This window comes from Belonocnema kinseyi, chromosome 2 (genome assembly GCF_010883055.1).
Source record: "Belonocnema kinseyi isolate 2016_QV_RU_SX_M_011 chromosome 2, B_treatae_v1, whole genome shotgun sequence".
Taxonomy (NCBI): domain Eukaryota; kingdom Metazoa; phylum Arthropoda; class Insecta; order Hymenoptera; family Cynipidae; genus Belonocnema; species Belonocnema kinseyi.
In genome coordinates this window covers 6,960,432-6,981,125 of record NC_046658.1, presented here as the reverse complement: position 1 = coordinate 6,981,125, position 20,694 = coordinate 6,960,432, and the positions used below count along the sequence as shown (strand labels likewise).

Here is a 20,694-nt window from a genome sequence, read left to right as displayed (position 1 = left end):
TGGATTAACTACTGTTGGGTAGGCGAACATATTCCCAGAATTTAGAGACAATCGAAAAACATGACTTTTTGAGTTGGGGCAGTTGAGGAAAAATGCCCCATATATTGAAAACATAAAATAACTTCTTTAAGGGATTTTCTGGTGATGAATAGTGAATAAGAATAATCAAAATAAATAATCACCATAATAAAAATGACCAAATGCTGCAATCACGAAAAGTTCTTTTGCCAATAAAGCAAAATAATATTCCAAAATGCATTAAAAAGTAAAACAATTTCATACAGTTATGTTGAAATTTGCACAGACATTCTTGACAGTTATGCTAGGAATTCATATAAATAATATAAAATGGAAAAGTTTTGATACTTTACGAGCCTATTACATTATATTTAACAATTTCTTTCTCAATTTCTTCAACTACTTCTTGCACTGAGGATTTTACCCACTTGAATTTTAAAAAAAGAGCATATGCAAATAAATATTTTGCATAGATAACTTTGTCCAACAGAATAAATTACGATACTGCACTTTTCCAATTAAAAAAAATCAAAACATACACTTACCTTTTCATTTGAAGCCTTTAAAATTTGAAGAGCACTACAAACTTTGAAAAACAGTCAAACTCTTGTAGTTACGCACTGATTAAAAGCGAAAGACACTTCGAAAAAAAATACAATATTTAACACAACTTGTAAAAGATAACTATTTGCCTTGAATGTCTAAGCTAGTAAGGGGGCTGACGGAAGCGTGAATGAAAGTGAAGTTACGATTACAGAGGAAAGACTAAAGGAAATTAAACATAGTGATAAAGGGTATAAGATTAGAGGGGAAAGAGCTGAAGGAAGGGGTGGACGAAGTACTAAAAAGGATTGGTGCTAAGGTAGAGATAGAGGAAATGCGAAATGTAGGAAGGAAAGTGCGAAGAGGGGAGATAATGGTACTGGTGAAATTAAATAAATTGGAACATAAGGAGGAGGTAATTATAAAGAAGAGGTTATTATTTGGAAGTCCAGAGAGAATAGAGGATGATTTGGCATGGGTAGAAAGGAAGATGCAATATAAATTGAGGAAAATAGCACAAGAAGAAAGAAAAAAGGGAAAGAGAACATGGTTTAAGTATGGGAGAATACAGATAGATGGAGTATGGTGGGATTGGGATGAAGAAAGGGAACAGACAGTAGAAATGAGGTGAAGGGAAACTAGAAGAGGAACGAACGGCAGATAGTAAAATAAGAAACAGTAAGAAGGAAAAAAGATGAGAAACGAAAGTAGGGAAGAATGGAAGATTTGTGACTGGAATATAGCAGGATTGGGGAGAAAGGATACAGAGTTTATGAGACATTTGATACAATTAGAATTACTCATAATGACGGAGACGTGGCTAGATGAAAAAGGATGGGAAAAAGTAAAGGGAAGGTTACCAAGAGGTTACAAATGGCAAGTGCAAAATGCAAAGAGGAAGAATAAAAAGGGCAGAGCAATGGGAGGAATGGTAATGGGAATAAGGAATGAATATATAACAGGGAAAGATAAGAAAGGCAGGAAAGAACAAAAAGAAGGATTAATAGTAGAAGTGGTAATGATGGTAGGAGAGAAGTGGAAGGTAGTGAGAGTTTATGTGAGCGGTGATATGCAGAAGAAAGCAGAGGAGATGAAAGAAATGATTGAAGAAAATAAAGAAGAGAGTAGGCTGATAATAGGTGAGGATTTCTATGTGAGAGCAGGTGGCAGATAAGGAAGGGAATGGGGAGAAGAGAGAGGAAGAAAATCCAAAGATATGGTACTAAATGGGGAGGGGAAAAAGTTGCTGAAGAGCTTGGAGGAGTTGGAATGGTATATCTTAAACGGAAATATAGAAGGAGATGAGAAAGGAGAATATACACGCTCAGGAGGTGAAAGGGGAACGGTAATTGATTATATGCAGGTGCATGATGAGGTAAGAGAGAAGGTTAAGAAACTAGAGATAGGTGATTATACTGATTCGGATCACTTTCCCTTTATAGTGACATTAGAGGGACAAATAAGCAAGAACAAAAGAGGAGCAAATGTAAAAAGTGTAGGAAAAGGGGATTGGTCAAGGGAAGGAAAAGAACAGTTTAGAGAAAAGGTCAGAAATATCAAAATGGGAGAGGGAAATGTGGACGAGGAAATGGAACAAATGATAGGAGAAATAAAAATAGGATTAGAGTGCACAAACAAAATTGAAGTTAGTAAAAGGGGAAATAGAAGGGAATAGAAGTGGAAAAAAAAGAAAGAGTATACTGAGTTGTGTTATCAAAAGAAAGAGGAAGAGAATAAAAGGTTTTTTGGAAGAGGCGTAAAAGGCTAGGACGGAAGAAGATGTATGGAAGGTAGTAAACAGAGAAAGAAAAAGAAGGAAAAGAGTAAACCAAGATAATGAAATGGTAAAATAGAAGAAATATTTTTTGGATTTGCTAGGAGGAGTAGAGAGAAAAGTGGTGGAGGGAGGAAAATATGGTAGAGAAATAGATGAAGAAGAGGACATATCAAGGGAAGAAATAGTTAAGGTTTTAGGAATAATGAAGGATGGAAAGGCACCTAGTATAGATGAGATTCCAAATGAAGTATGGAAATGTGGAGGGGAGGTCCTAGAGGAATGGGCATGGATAATGTATAATAGAGTATGGAGAGGAGAGGGGTGGCTAGATTTATGTAAAGAAGTAATAGTTATACCAATAGTAAAGAAAGGAAAAGGAGGGTAAAGATTATAGGGGGTGACGTTGATGCCAACACTGTATAAAGAATATGTAACTATTTTGTCAGAGAGACTGAAGATAGAAGTTGAAGAAAAAAAGATCGAGTGACCGAATCAGACAGGGTTTAGAAAAGAAATGGGGGTAATGGACAACATATATTTTCTGAACTATCTAGTAGATACGAGAATTAAAAGGGAAAAAGGGGCAATGATAGCAATGTTGCTGGACTTAAAGGCGGCGTTTGACTCATTAGACCGAGGCAAAATAGAAAAAGTTATGGTAAAAAAGGGATAGGGAAGGGAAAGACATATACACGGGCATACGCAGACAACATAGTGATGATGGCAGAGGATGAAGAAGGGTGGCGGGATTAATTACAGGATTAGAGAAATACTTAGACGGGAAAAAAGCTGAATGTAAATGTAGAAAATACAAAGATAATGACATTTAGAAAAGGAGGGGGAAGGAAGAAAGAATGGACAGGGAGATGGAAGGGAATAAAGTTAGAAGAAGTAAAAGAGTATAAATATTTGGGATATATCTTGCAAACGAATGGAGATCATACAGCTCATATAAGAGAAAGGATAGAAAAAGCAGCAGGGATAATGAAACAGATATGGGGAATAGGAAAAAGAAGGTTAAAAAAATTGGCATAGGAGAATGTGGTGTTTTGATACGCTGGTATGAGCGGTATTAGGTTATGAAGCAAAAATATGGGGGTAGACAGAAAGGAAAGATATTGAGAGTTTACAAAAAAGGTATATAAGGTGGACACTAGGGGCAGACTGGAGGACGCCAGGATACATGGTGAAAGAAGAAGCGCAAAGGGATAAGTATTAGAGCGGGAAAGAGGGCATGGAAACTTGAGACGAAGGGAAGAAGAAAGGAGAGAGTTCTTTAATGATACAGAAATAGAAGACGGGACTGGAATTAACTATGAAGAATTGGAAAAAAGAGAGAGGGAAAAACAATTAACAGAAAGATGGGGGATGATTGAGGAATAAAAATACAATAAATGGTATCAGATGATAAAAAAGGAATAAGTGCCAATGTATTTAGAAAAGTGATAGGGAGAGAGGTGGACTAGAATAGCAAGATTCAGGTTGGGAAACGAGGTAAGGGAGGGGATTTAATGGGAAAAAGAAGAGAACAGAAAGTTTAGAACATATGAGTGGAAGGAGGAAACATGTGAGCATGTATGGGAAGGATGTAGGAGAGGAATGGAAGATAAAGGAAGCTGGCAAGAGAATGTGGTTAAGATTCTAGGGGAGGATAGATTAGGAGAAGAATGGATGAAGGAGTTGGAGGGTGCTAGAGGAGCGAATGAGAGAGAATGAAAGAGTGCATGTGAAAAAAAGGCAAATGGAGGTATAAAAAGTGAAACAAAAAAGAAACGGAAGTCGCTTATATCAGAAGCGTAAAGATTGTAAGTAATTGTAAGGTAAAAGTTAAGTAGACTAAGATGCGTTTGCGTTCTCATGCTCTCTCTCGCTTGCACTCTCGCTTTCGTTCACTCGCTCACTCGTTTGCTAATAAGTACTAAATTGCACTATCGCAGAAAATAGAGATAAGGAACTAGATATAAGACTTATGTAAATAGTTGTAAATAATTGTATATATAGAAAGGATAAGATTGAAAAAAATATAGATATAAGCGGAAAGATTGTAAGGAATGAAAGTCATGTAAACCCTTAGGGGACACATTATGAATAAAGAAGAATAAAAATGTCAATTTAAATCAAAAATGAAATATTTACCTTGTTAGTTATAAAAAATTAATTTTTATTAAATAAAACGAATTTTCAAAAAAATAGTTACATTTTTAACAAAAGAGTTCAGCCTAAAAATGACTATTTATCCGCAGAAGATTAATCTTCTAAAAATAGAATAGTTAAATTTTCTACCAAAGAGGTGAATCTAAAACCAAAAGAACAATTTTGTTACAAAGTAGTTCAACTTTTAAACAATCTTTTGAACTCCTAACGAAACAAGATGAGTTTTTAACAAAATAGTTGCATCTTTTACAGAATAATAAATTTTTCAACTAAATACTAGAATTTTTAACCAAATGAGTTGAATTCCGAACCACAAATATAATAGTAGACTTTCTACCTAATTTCTACCTTATTTATATTGGATATAATATCAATATTACAGAGAAAAGTAATAGCGTTGTACTTTAAAGAATTCAAATGATTTAAAAACTGAAATTAATAAAAAGAAATGAAAGGGACTCTCATGTTTCTCATTCTCATCATTTATGATTGAGAAAAACTTAACTCTACATCTAAAAACTTCAAATCGCTCATTCTACATGCGAGAACGCTATACGATCATATTTATTAAAAAATTAATTATTTTAAATTTCAACTCAATATGTTTATCAATTAAAACTTTTAATATCATTAAATGTTTAGTTTCATGTAAACGAATTTCTACCGCCTCTATTTCAAAACAACAAAATATATTATTCATAGACAGTAAATTTTAATTGTAAAATGACTAATTTTTTTTCATAAAAGATGTAGGAGCTAAAAATATTTATTACGATACAATTACATTTTAATTCAATTTAAAAGTACATCTTATGCATCTACATATTTTCTTCATGCAACATTTATTCAAATAGTTGATTGATTAATTAAAAAGAATAATTCAAAATTCTCAATATAAAATTTGTATTTTATATTTTCAAGTATTTACCGACTTAGTATCAGCTATTTGGTGCACTTGTTCGACGGGTGAAGATTGCATGGGAGGATCGGGCAATTTTCGCCGGGAGCGCCGTCTACAATTAGTTCCTCGAACTATACACGTGCCGCATCTAGGCTTATAATCTCTTTGATATTAATATTAAAATTATATTAAAAATATATTATGAAAATGTTTTACTACTCATCTTTTTGTGGAATATGATATTGGTGTAGAAAAATATGGCTAAAAGTGCAATTGAGGTTAGGTAGACACATAAAATTGTAGATTTTTTCTGTTATTTTTGTATGCAAATTAATTTCAGTTTGAAAGAAAAGTCAATAGCTAAAGAAAATTTGATTACTTGAAGAAAGATCTTTAATCTATTACCTTTTATGTGAAAACTGTCTTTTGCGGATTTCATCAAATATCGACGTTTTGAGATTGTGCTTTGGCATACAGTTTGAGTGATCTGAAAGAAAGATCGAGTTAGTTAACTAACCATTTTTGATGAAAATTAAAAAATTTAGAGCATTTTCAAAAATGGTGAGACCACTTTTTTCAATATTTAAACATTCTATCCACAGCTCTTCATAGCAGACAAAAATGCGAACAATTAATCCCCATTTCTTTATTCTGTAAAATTAAAATTACCAAAGTTATAGCATTTTCAAGGTCCAAAAAACAAAACGAAAATAAACATTTGAAGCCGAAAAAACAGTGATATGGGAAAAATTCAAGAAAAGAAAAACTTACTTTTTTGAGGCCCTACCAGATTTTTAAAACAACTTGTTGAATTTTGTTTTAAAAAAATCGAAATTTCAAATTTTGATTGTACAAAAAATAATTAATTATTACATTCTCATCCGTAATGAGAAGATACTAGTTTTATATGAAAACTTACTATCGCGGATTTCACCAAAAGACGACGTTTTGAATCCTCCTGAGTCGGAAAAAAAGTTTTTACGTCGTTATCTGTCTGTCTTCTTCGTTGTTGTCGTTGTTAGTATACCGAATAACTTTCGGAAATTATATAAAATTATGATAATATTCTAATATATTAAGCAGTGTAAACGTTTCTGACAAATTTTGGAGAATTAGAATTTTCTTTTCAATATTATCATTAGATTTATAATGAAATGTACCTGCAATTTCGAATTAAGTATTTTTTAACCTCAAAACGAAACATATTTCTGAAGTATTTGAATATGAGAAAGGATCAAATATTCCCAAATATTGTAATTCTTAAAACAATTAAACAATCAGAAAAAGGACATGGAGACACTCCAGCAATATTTCTACCATATTCCCTGTTATATTGCGGAAATTGCAGGAAATATGGCAAAAATATTGAGGAAATATGCGGTGTTACTAGGGTATAGTTTGCATGTGTTGCTGTCGTTTTTTAAAATTGTTTTTGTTTTTTCGAAATGCAGATTGAATATTTTGGAAAATTGTCTGGAGACGTCAAGGCACGATATATCTAAAAATTGGAAAAAATCGAAAAGTTGGATCCGTATGCTCTTGATGATATAGATTTTAGTGAAAATGTAAGCTCAGTGCCCTCGGCGAGAATAGTGGATACCCTACCGAAAAGAATCTTTGAGTATATACTAAAAATTCATTAGGTCAAAGAAGCTCAGAGAAATTCTCCGCAGGCATTCAGGTAGATAATTTTAAAGCTCCAGGAAGCTCGTTTAAATGTTCTGAAGGCTTTAAAATATCTTTTCCGAAATTGAAATAAGAATATGATCATAAATAACAAGCAGAGAGGCTATCTCAATAGAGTAGTGGACACTCAAGGGTCCTTTGTTAAGCTTTCGGATTAAAATTTAGAAGGACATTTTTTTAATTTCATAGTTAACAGCCTAAAACATAATAATTCGGAATCTACGGGTTTCGATGACTTCAGATATCTAACTTTTTTTGTAATGCTTGAAATTGGAATTAATAGAACGTTTCTATTTCGCTAAAGAAAACAATACTTGTATTTTTGATCAAGGAAATTAATTTTTAAGTACAATTATGAATATGTCGAGAACTTCAATTTTAGAAAAACTACACAAGAAAAGAAAAAAATTAAAAGACAAAAGATCTTTAATCAAAAAACATCTACAAGTTTGTTATGAATTCTGGTTATAAAACTATATTAAAAGTACAAAAATAAACATCTTGGAAAAAGGACGCAAGATACAATTACATTTTATTTAAAAGTATTTTCCGCCTAAATTATATCTACATTGAATATAAGCAAATTAAATTTATGGAAAAACGACACAAGTTGCAATAAAATGTTGAATAATAATTCTTATTTTAATAGAATACGCATTTTTTTAATTATAAAAATAAGACAATGAAAATGCTTTTGTTCCAATAATAATTCATATTACGAATGGTAATAACATAAATTTATGGAAATGATTTACATTTTTCAGGCTGGCTAAGAATAAAATGTAGTGCAAAATAAGAAACAAATATTAAAGTAATCATTAAAAATAAGATTTGTACTCTATTTTGCAATATCTGAATAAGCAGCCCCAGACCGCGGTGTATAAATAAATATAACATACATTTTATATAATAGAGTTAAAAATAATGCAGAAAGTTCGCAATATAGTTTCTTTGTATCTGTTACACTATTTAGCTTATTAATTATTTTCTTATTTCAGAATTTATGTACCCCAATTTTTTCAACGATAATACATGTTTTTAACAATTTTTTTCAGATCCATTTCGTTGATAAGCAAGTCCCTTAATAAGCTACATTTTGTTATTTTTGAAAAAGGGAGATCATTTTTTGCCAAGATATGAAAATAGAAAGATTCGTCCCATGCAATTGATATTATTGCTGTGCCCTCGGCATGCAGGTATTTTGCTAGGTGACGTAACGGCTTGCGGCTTACGGCAACGTTACAACAGTGTGATATGTGAGGGCGCAGTCCCATGGAGATAGATTAGTAGAATAGTGGAACAGTTTTGACTAATGAGGTGACTGCTAGAGCTTGTGCAGGCACCCCATTGGTAAAAACTGTTCCACTATTCTACTAATCTATCTCCATGTGATTGCGCCCTCACACAATGCAAAAGTCGAGAAGTAAATTCTATCGCGCATGACCAAGATGACAGATTAGCGAGAGAATTCAAATTAGTTCACGGATATGCGTGATGTGACTAAAGCAGAATAAAGTTATATAAATGTTACAAGATGGCAATAAATAAGCAATATAAGTCAAAACAATACGTCTCTCTGCCTTAAGGTTAAGATCCCGGTAATAAGCGTAGAATAGAGAAAAATTAATATTTTCAGATTTCAGCGCAAAAGTGAAGATTATTCTATTATTTTGAATGCGCGATTTTTCCATTTGTCTAAAATGCCACAACAGGAATAAGATACCTCATAAACTTATTCACTTCTATTTCCATAGCGACCGCGACACAGTTTTCTATTCTCCCAAAGAGAACGTGTTTTCAATATATTTCATTCCTTCTAATTGTATCGGTAACGCACCTCACAGAGATATTTTTTATTCCTCAGAAGTGGTCATATTTTCATTTTATTTAATTCCTTCTAATAAGTTCACAAAATATGTATAATAACTTGTTTTAATTCTTTCATGCGGAATGTGAATTCTGAAATTTTAATTCTCACCAATTCAACTCTGCCTCTTTAGAGTTAAAATTATTTAGATTTACACATTTGCAGAGATTTTTCTGTTGCATTTTTAAGACGTTTAAATAAATTATTAAAATATAAATAAATATAAATTTGACTATTTTTCGAATTTATAGGTTATACAAAGATTTAATAATAAAAAATCGGTTAAATAAATGCTTTCGTTAAATTTTACTAAGTTGATTGAGAGGAATAGGATTTGCACTTTTTTTATTCCCGCTGGGGAACTTTAAGACGGAGTAAAAATCGCATATTCATAGAAATACATATTCTTAATTTTTTTTAAATTCAACACTTGTTACCGGGATAATAATTATACTTAGAATAAATGCAACGTTAGGTCATCGCTATTCTTAGTACCAAATATGAGTCATAGTACTATTTAAGTATCCATTATGACATTAAGGCGCAATAAGACAAATGTAAAACGCAATAACTAAGGACTTTGGACTTACGAATGTTTATATTTCAATCATCGAATGAGTCACATTATGACTCATTTCCTATAGGCGGAGTAAAATTATCTACTTTATTATTGGGTAAACGATCGGAAAATCCCATGAAGTCATCACTAAAGTCAAGTTTCAAAGTAGAACATTAAAACTATTTAAACGCGAAGCGAGTAGTCGCGACCGGCTCTTGCCGACTTTTATAAAACAAATTATAAATTTGTGAATCAGAAATTGTGTAACAACCAACTAAATTGTTTGGTAGATATACATTTATATGTGCACATAGTGTATAACGATGAAACATTAATAACTGTAATGCATTTAATAATATACTTTAAAGTGACAAGCTAAATCGAGTTTTGATTTTAAACCCTGTGTGTTCTCCCGATTATGATTTTAATCATTCAACGGCAACAATGAATCAGCGTCCGACTACAGTAGAATTAGTATTCTACTACAGCGCCAGAGACGTAACAAATTGGCGACAGCGGTGGGATTCTGTGCGCCGAGGGAACATTTAAATTTGAAAGTGATAACTAGTGCCAGATAAACACTGAAGACTAAATTGAGTTTATTTTCCCTCTTTTTATAGTGGAACAGTGTAAAGATAAAAGTGAAAATTACTTTTAAATCTATTTTAGTCACTTAAAACATTATTAGTAAGAAACTATATTTAGAAATGACTGATCCAAATCCCTTGTTGATGACATTGGTTGAACTCCTTTCGAATCCGAATTGTGAACCGCTACAACTATGTCGTATCTATGATGATAGAGCGAAGGCTGGATTTGTATTGAAGTTTATCTACGAGAGGGTTACTATAAATTCTGCGTTGCTCCAGAGCATGTGCCTACTGGTCTCCTGCAATTACAATAAATATAAAGTGCATATGTGAAAAACAGAAGTTTAAGGACAAATAATTCTCAAAAATTAAACATTTCAAAAGCCACAATCTTCTACCAGGGTTTTGGGTGGGTTTTCTCCCGGTAGCTAGGGTGTTGTTAATAGCATCTAGATTGTAAACGATTGAATAGAGCCACCAGTTATTCCTTGTCAATCGTAGGCTTAAAGAATTTTGAGAATTTTATTAAGTTGTGGAATGAACGTAGAAAGAAATATTTGAAGCAGGCAACTAGCCTGGTATGGAAAAGGATTACTGAGCCGAGGGTCCTATCTTCTAGGAGATCTAAAAAATTTCATGGTTTTTAAGAATAGAAGACTGCTTTCCGGATTAAGAAGAAATTGGATTATCAGTTATATATCAAGAATCTCCGTTAGATGAAGAGGCCGTGGAGCGATAGGAAACCGTCAGCAAAAGTGACAAAATTCAGCTAAATGTAAAGTCCAAGTAAGTCCGATTATAAAAATGCCACGTTTTGCGAAGCAATCTGGTCTTAGAAGCGCAAGGGGGGGTACAAAATCCTGTTAAAAATATGAAAAAGGAAACAGAAATTCTAGGAAATAGATTATGTGATAATAATGTAACTAATAGGAATAATTCTAGCGAAACACTGATTTAGCCTCATCCCGTTGGTAGTAGTATTGATAATGGTATTAATGGTACTAGAAATGTTTCAAAGGAACCTTATGAATCTAATGAACAGTTGCGATCTGTTCCAGATGAGCGCGAAATAGAACAAAATAATCCTACACTTTTAGGACCAATAAGGGCGCAAGCTCTTTTAAATGCAACCAGGTTGGTACGAGACATGGTTCCGGAGTTTGATGGTACTAATATGTCCGTCATCATGTTTGTGAAACATTGTCAGATGGCCCGAAGCATGGTGATGATGTACGAAATTCCTTGCTTGACTATGTTTATTTGAACCAGGGTAATAGGAGCTGCGCGTAAACATATTCAAAATAGGGCAGTAATCACTCTTGAAGAAATATTTTTAAAAACTTGAGAGGATTTATTTACCAAAATTAGACATCACTCAATTATCACAAGAACTAACTATGGCTGTTAAAAAGCCAAACGAGATCATAAGCGACCTTTCGGTACGGGTTAATCAAATATTGGATGGATTAATTAATATAACTTTGGAAAAAAACTCCAGGGGTAAAAGGGAATGAAAGAATAGAAACACATACAGAAAGCGCGACAGCTACTTTCATGAGGGGATTAAATCGAGAGATATTCGCGATAATAAAACGTAAAAATCCTTGTACTTTAGATGAAGCAATAGTGATAGCATCTCAAGAAGACATTCAATTTAAAAGCTGGGATAGGGCTTATTCAGAAGAAATAGGAAAAATTAAACCTGATTTGGATTCAGACTTTAAAATGGGATCAAATCCTCGTAAAAGGATAACGCATGTTAGTACTAAGGAAAATGTAAACAAGAAAAAGAATATTCAATATTACGATTGTCAAGAAACAGGTCATTTTCGGCGTGAGTGTCCTAAACGAAAAAAAATATAATGTAAACCAAGACAATGAGAGGGAAAATTGCACCTATTGTTTTAGGTTGAATCATGATATTAGTAATTGTCAAATGAAAGCGAAGCACGATAGAGAAAGAATGCGACACCAAGATTTTAAGAATCAACATTTAAACTCGAAACAGGGTCATCCTACAGAGAGCAGGATGCCTCAGGAAACCGGATCCTCTCAAGCCGCGCCGTTCTCAAACTCGGGGAGAATAATGGTATAGAGCCCACAATGGTAGTAGAATTACATTATTTTTTTCAGAAAGGGAAAGCAAACTTATTGATAGATACGGGCGCTAGCGTAAATTTAATTAAGGAAACAGCTTTGGATTCACACATGAAAACTAATCGGGAACGTGTTTTAAATTTGATTGGAATCGGATCCAAGATGATTCCAACACAAGGCGAAGTTAAAATGCTACTCCGAGGTGTAGAAACATCCTTCCATGTAGTTTCAAAAGCTTTTCATATAACTGAGGATGGACTGATAGGGATAACCTTCCTTCGGAAACAGCGAACCATTCTTAATTTTGTAGATGACAGTCTTCACCTGGGTGATGAAAATTTTCCATTGACGGGTTACTCCACTATTAAATTACGTTCAAGGACAAAACAATTAGTACAGTTATCAATGAATGGGCCTAATATAGTTGAGGGTTATGTAAAAAGTTTTGATTATGGTCATTAAGTTATGATTATGGTTTTGATTATCGTCATCCTCCCGTACACAGAGATGAAATATTATAACAAACTGAACAGTTGCTCGAAGCAGGAATAGTTCAACCTTCCGTTTCACCAAATAATTCTCATGCAATGAGTGTTCCTAAAAAGCCTGATTCACAAAGGAACAAAAGGTGGAGAATGGTAATAGATTACAGAGGCGTGAATGAACGAACTGTAAGCAATGCTTATCCGTTGCCAAATATTGTTAAGATTTTAGATTATTTGGGAGGACCTTTTGGACTAAAAAATGCTCCAGTAACCTTTCAAAGACTGATGGACCAGGTTTTGACCGGCCTACAATTATTTGTCTACATGGACGACATAGTCGTTTGTGCTTCTTCGTTGGAAGAACATTCTGAAATGGTTTTTCTTGAGACCTGAGATAACATATTTAGAACATGTTATTACTCGGGAGGGTGTTAAACTCGATCCAAGAAAATTGAGGCTGTACAAAAATTTCCTGTTCCAAAAGGGAAGAAGAACATAAAACAATTTTCAGGTCTCGTAGGATACTATAGGAAATTTATCAATAACTTCGCAAAAATTCCAAAACCTCTGACTTACCTTTTAAAAGATAAGGTCGAATTTAAATGCAAAAATGAGCAGCAATCAGCTTTTGAAATTCTGCGAGATACAATTTGTTCGGAACCCTTATTGCAGTATCCTGATTTCTCGAAACCTTTTGTATTAACAACTGATGCATCGGATTACGCTCTTGGTGGTGTTTTGAGTCAGGGACCTATTAGTCAGGATTTACCCATTGCATATCTTCTAGAATCCTTCAGAAAGTTGAAATCAACTATTCAACAATTCAAAAAGAGTTACTTGCAATAGTGTTTTGTGTAAAACACTTTAGACCTTATTTATATGGGTGAAGTTTTTTTTTAGTAACAAACAATAGACCTCTTGTATGGTTGCATGAGTTGAAAGATCCTATTTCAAGATTAACTCGATGGCATATAAAACTTAGTGAGTATGACTATGTAATAGTCTAAAACCTGGGAGGATAAATTCTAATGCTGATGCCTTGTCGAGGAATCCACCACAAGGTGACGGTGACTCGTCGTCTTCTTCGGTTGAGCTGGATGGGTCCGCTTCGATTACGGCCGGTCGAGAACGTGTTTGTCTTGTTTCCGACGGAGAGGGGGATCGAGTTGTCTGTCCGGATAACTGTGTCCAAGAACTGTTTGACGGAGTGTTTAATATTCCGATGCAACATGAAAATGCTGCAGAGTATGCTCAGAATAGCCATCATAATCGGATTCTGACGATTCAGACTCCAATACAACATGAAAATGCTGTAGAGTGTGCTCAGAATGACTATCAAGAACCTCGTGCTCCACATTACTACGTCTGGTGGTCCACATATTCAAGAGGTTATCGGCATAATGTCCTGGTCAATGGCCAAGGGATGGTGGATTTTCCGTCACTCTCGCGAGGATGGGAACATGTCGACGATGTAGATAGTTTGGAAAATTATATTTCTGGTGTAGATGGTGCCCGTGTAAATGGTGAGGAAGACTCAATGGTTGCAGACTCCAACAGTGGTGACACCGATAGTTGTCCTCGTGAAGAAATTTCTGTCCGAGTAGGGTCTGAAGCATGTATAAGTTACAGTAACGATAAATTATACATGGGCAAGGGACAGACAGTCCATTTTATCTCTGCAGATGGTCATAATACCTGTGAAGCAAACAGGGAATTAGTAGAGCATAAGCTATTGTTTCCGGATGAAATTAAAAAAGAAAATTCTCATGCTGGTGAAGTAATAGTTTTCTTGAAAAATAATAGATATATTTTTAGTCTGATTATGCATGAAAAAAAGGTGATCAAGTCTTTCTAAATCAAGTCTCTAAAACTGTGTTAGCAATGAAAACAGCTATGATTAAATTAAATGTGAAAAGTGTCAAGGTACCTAAATATGGAAATAATTTTTCAAATTTATCATGGACTGCTGTTGAACAGGTCTTTAGACAACACTTCTCTGGAACTGGGTTGTTAATAGTAGTTTCTTCAGGTGAACTAATTATTCCACCAATAACTCAGCGAGATGAAATTATTAGAGAATTCCATGACTCAGTAGTCGGAGGTCACAAGGGCATGCCCAAAACATATTGGAAAATACGAGATAAATATTATTGGGGAAACATGAAAGCGGATGTACAAAGAATTGTAGGAACCTGCCAAACTTGTCAGAGAAACAAGTTAGCCCACGGGGAAACCCGACAACCTATGGTCATCACAGATACTCCAAAGGAGCCCTTCGAAAAAATTCAAATAGATCTAGTAGGGCCCTTGTAATATCGATTGAGTTACATTGGCACATGATATAGCCGAGCAGTTTATTTCTCGATATGGCTGTCCCGATCAAGGATCAAATCTTATTAGTAAGGTAATGAAGACCTTTTGCAAAATATTCCGAATAAAAAAGATTCAACCAGTCGCATATCATCTCCAGAGTTTAGGTTCGCTTGAAAGGAGTCATCATACTCTAATAGAGTATTTCAGAAGTTTTGAGGGTTCAAAAAATTGGGATGAATGGTTAAGATACACTGTTTTTTTCTTATAATACCAGTGACCATGAAGCCACTCGCTTCACCCCTTATAGCCTTGTATTTGGAAAAGAGGCCAATATACCATCCAGTTTTTCAACGAAACTGCCAGATAAAACATATGTTGGTTATTTAAGAGATCTTTTCGAAAAACTGGATAATTGTCAATCAATGGCTTTTGAGCGAATCCAAAAGGCGAAAGAAAAATCAAAATTGTATTAGGATCGGAAACAAAATCCGAGGTTTTTCCAATCGGGAGATTAAGTTTATTTGACAAGTATGATAATAAAAGAAAAGAAATTTGATCCATATTTTTCAGGACCTTTTATTTTAGAAAAAAATAATAGGCGAAATAAATGCCTTAATTCGACTAGGTCCGAACAAAACTGCAATCGTGCACGTGGACAGATTACTTTTTCTCATCACTCCTTCCTAACCTCTCACCTGAAATATATCCACCGTATTACGAGTGGATGTGTCCAGTTCGTGCCCGTGCCCCCCACCACTGAAACCAGTATGCGCGCTCAGCCAGTGAGCCCGGCAGACTTCAAGCGGTTCGAACTCTTCATGTTCACGTTACAATACACTGTACAACACAAGAGGTATAAAATTGAGCGCAATTATACAGCATTTACCACTTACAGCATAACAGACATTACACTGTCTGCAAGTATGAACGAAAATGTTACACGCTCTGTCACAGAAAGTAACTAACACATATATCAGAGCACAATTTAGGAAAGATTAAAAAAAGTTTAGAGATTTGTGTTTTTGCTTTTTCACGAGGTAAGCTTGCATTTGCAAATGAACTTCTTTAGAATTTAACAAGAATTCCAATACACTGCATGCAAATATCAACGGAAACGTTTAACGCTCTAATAACTATCATACAAAATAACCAACACTATCTGTCACGTAACTAAGATCTTTACACTTTAATTTCTTCAACTGTTACAGATAAATAAAGACTTTATATAGCTTATTTATTTTTTTAATTTTCCCAAAAATGTTTCGACTACAATTTAAAAAATATTCATTAAACATCAATATTGCCATAATAAGATTCCTGAAAACATTTTCTTGTCTAAATTTATTTTAATTCGAACGAGGACACAATAGGTCACAAGAATAATTACCTCTATTTATATATGTACATTTCTTTATTTCAGCATTCCTTTCAGTTTATATAAAAATTTTGTTCAAACTCTTAAAACTAATTTTGACGTCGCAACATCGAGATCCGTAATCTTTTTTCTCCTCAAACATTCATGACAACATAATTTGTGTTTTAAACAGATTTTCAATTATAAATGCCGACATTATTCATTTGTTTATATAATAAACTAATAATATCGGATGACAAATTTTCATTATTACCTATCACCATTGCGCTAATAGGATGTAATCTTAATGCTGAAATTAACTTTACAAACAAACAATATTCTGTCTTTTCTAACCAAATTCGTTGATAATAATTAAATTCGCAATTCAACAGATTTTTTATCCTTCAAACACCCGCGTGCATCAAATTCAAGTTCGCATTAAATTAATTCAATCATTCATTCAATGTAAATTAAATACATTGATCTTCGCTTTAAAATATAATATGATTATTAATGATAATCATGATCACAAGCAGTGTGAATAACTTCGCTAGACCAACCTACTAAATTCATAGCTGCTTGAATCGAGAGCTTCTGTATGTCAGTTTGTTTTGACAGACTGCGATGACATGGTTTTTGCTTCTTTTTTGTCGAATGGAAGCGTTGATGCTCTATATTCTTGCGGCTCGGTAGATTAGGGTGTACAGGAAAACTAGGTATAGACAGGTGTGACTCTTCTGATGATTTTACTTGGCCATGTTTTAGAATTTCGAAGGCTTCTTCGATTTTCTTGGCTGCTTGTGATAAAGCTTCATTCGAAGCACTGCTGGTAGCATCCATCGTTGAATGAAGAAATGCTGTAATACGAGTTTAAATTGACACTGATTCTCCTACGTGAACTGACTACCCTTGAGAATCTTGGACAATTTTGTTGTACTCCTCCAAGGCCGAAGTAACATATGCTCGTTGTCTAGGAATGGTATTCAAACTTGATTTGCGTACACATGCATGCAAATGCTTACAAAAAATGCCTTTAACTATGAAGTCAACACGCGAGCACGTAAACTGATGCACGCAGATACTACATTCAGGACACGCAAGAGGACACCCTAAAAAACTACTTGATATATTAATTGCTACGATGTAAGGATTTTTCCCTGTTGATGATGACTGTACGCGCCACTTGCAGGTATCAATAGCCGCTATCATGCTGTCTTGAATGGCTTTGCTGGCCACTTTTCATGTGTTGGTCTAATGCTAATGCTGTTTTCCATAAAGTGTCACCTGAATGGCAGATTACCTTGTAGGAATCCTTTTCTTCTCGTTCAGCGACATGGATATTTTTCAGATGCCTGTTCAGTGTGCATTTGTTGCTGAAACTTTCGCAACACACGCGACATACTTCAAACTTCTCATGAACCAGTCGCGTATGGCTGTACAAAGACTTCAGGTCCGGAAACTTGTCGTCACACCCAGGACATCAATAATCATACAGTTTGAAAGCTTTGAATTTGTTAAACTTAATGCTAACATTGGTCAAATAATTAGTTATGTTGCTGGAATTATTATGAAGTTCCTAATTGACAGAACTGGTATTAAAAACAGGGATTTCAAAAGATTTCCAAGTTCTCGCAAAAATGTCACAAATATTTCAAAAAGTCAACAATGATTTCACAAAATTTCAAATAATTTTATAAACAATTTACAGTGCTTGAAATTATTTCAAAGATTTCATTAAATTTCACACAGATTTTAATAGAAGTTTCTAAGATTTCAAAAGATTTGAGGATGTTTTAGAAATTTTACAGTGATTTCCATGATTTCAAAGATGTCGCGAATATTTTAAGAAATTACAAAATGATTTCAGCAAGCTTTAAAAATAATTTCTAAGATTTTAAAGGATTTCAAAAATCGCAACAGAAATTGGCAATATTTCGAATACTTTACAAACATTTCACAAGGATTTCCAAGATTTCCAAAGACTTTGAAATATTTCATGAAGATACCGCAGGGATTTTTAATATTTCACAAATTTAGAAATGAATTTGAGGAAATTTCGAAGATTTCGGAAAATGCAAGGAGATTTGAAAGATTAAACCTTAGATTCGAGCAAGATTTAAAACATTTCACAAAAATTTTATATAGTTGTCTATGATTTCAATTATTTGGGAGATAACGCAAAAATTGTAAAAGATTACAAGAAGATTCCACATTGTTTTCTATGATTCAAAGGATTTCAGAGAATAAAAAAATATTTCTAAGATTCCCGGAAGATATAAAAGATTTCACAAAAATTTCATACTGATTTCCAATATTTTACAGATTTCAAACATTTTGAGGAGATTTAAGAAATTTCGAAATTTTCAATAGGGATTTCTAAGATATTGAAACATTTAATAGAAATTTCCATGTTTTGAAAACATGTAACAAGATTTTAATGATTCAGCCCAAGTTTTTAGAGATTCGAAAAATTTCACAAGGTCTTCAAAAAGATCACAAAGAGGTTTCACAAAGATTTCCAACATTTTATTTATTCTGCAATATTCAAAGAGATTCCAAAGATTCCAAGGCGATTTTTATTATTTCCAATGAGTCAAAGATATGGCAAAGGGTACAGAAGATTACAGAAATATTTCGACAGCTTTCATAGGAATTTTCGCGATTCTCAAGATTTTCAAGATTTCAAAATATTTCAAAGGGATTTCGTAGATTTTATAAATTTCAAAAAATTGAAAAGATTTCAAAGATTCCGAAGATTTCTAAGAATATTTTAGAGAAATTTATTAAATTTATTATACTAAACAGTTCTCCTATCATACAAGTCCTATTACATAATTGTAATCAATACTCAGAGAATCGTTGCATTGCTTGCATATATGAAACTGAGTTATTCAAAGTGAGGGAATATTATACCATTAAAAGACAAACGTTGAATGCTTTGTTCCTATGATTAAGTTTGCCCTGGTCTACCCGACTTATTTAAAATAAAATAACTTTTGCAGTTAAAATTGAAAATAACTTAAACGATTATATTCTTTAGACTAAATCTATAGAGGCCTAATAAAAATTTATAAATTACAAATTTAATTTGTAATTACACAGTACAAGTCTTCAGTTGAATCACACCGTGCACTTCTTTAAAATGTTTATTTAGAGAGCTTTGCTGCATAAATGTGACACTACAAGCACAACACTTTTTTACATCTGCAAATCGCTCATTCGACTCCATTTGAACATTTATAAATAAATCAACAAACGAAATGCTGTATAATTGCGCACAATTTTATACCTGTTATGCTGTTCAGTGTACTGTAACGTGAACATGAAGAGTTCGAACCACTTGAACTCACCCAGGCTCACTGGCTGAGCGCGCACACTGGTTTCAGTGGTGGGGGGGGGGGGGGGGGGGGGGGGCACGGGCACGAACTGGACCCATCCACTCGTGATACGGTGGAAATATTTCAGGTGTAATGGAATAAGAGACTCCGTCAAAATCCGACTGCTAAAAGCGCTCTCTTGGTTTGTGGGTCAACTCCTCGGAGTTATTTCGCAGTTTTCGGCATTTTCAGACGTTCCGCGTCGGTAAATGCTCAAGTTAGAGAATTTAAAAATGAGTTACCACCACAGTTACAATTACAGGAGTTACCATAAATGTAAATGATGTACTGCATATTTATTTACCACTCAAATATTAAGTGTTTATTATATAACTATTCTAATGATTCACAATTATTAGTGAGTAGTTATATAATGGAAATTATTTATTTTTTAAATTAAAATTGTAAATATTATATCGTTACATAGCTATTTATATGCTATAAATAATAAATAATGACTTATAATTTTAATACATTACAGGAAAAAGTTTCATGTTCACCAATTTTTTAATGACTGATAAGTTTTATTTATTTTAATTATGACAGAGCTAAACATTTTTCTCTTTAAAATGTAGAATGCTATCAAAATTAAAAATTCTGTATAAAATCAAGCAGAGGATAAAGCCAATTTGTCCATTTTATAAAGAATTTTGAGATTTCCTTAGAAAAAAAAAATAGTATATTGTCAATTATAATACCTTAAATTTTTCTCGAAAACGCTAAAATTAAGTAACTATTATAACATGTGTTTATCAGTTACAGATTGTATTAATTAATATACAGTTTGTAGCTAAAATACATATATACTTTTACAGATTTATAGTGGTTTCAAACGAAATGTAAGGTATGATATATATATATATATATATATAGGTTTTCTGCTGAATATGGTTACAAAAATAAATAGGCAGTCGCGGACAATTGTCCAGGGGTGGTCCCGAAGGAATTAACCCCCAAGCGGAGGTGTGAAAAC

At 33.4% G+C, this 20,694-nt stretch overlaps 1 long non-coding RNA gene across 1 annotated transcript in view; it reads right to left on the bottom strand.

Annotated features, from left to right (window-relative positions):
- Window positions 1-9,218: 9,218 nt before the first annotated feature.
- Window positions 9,219-20,694, bottom strand: part of LOC117167925 — a 19,275-nt gene continuing 7,799 nt past the window's right edge. The window contains exons 2-3 of the long non-coding RNA XR_004466446.1: window positions 13,254-14,372; window positions 9,219-10,394 (exon numbers count right to left, since the gene is read on the bottom strand). This is a non-coding gene — a long non-coding RNA (uncharacterized LOC117167925). The remainder of the gene's footprint in view (window positions 10,395-13,253; window positions 14,373-20,694) is intronic.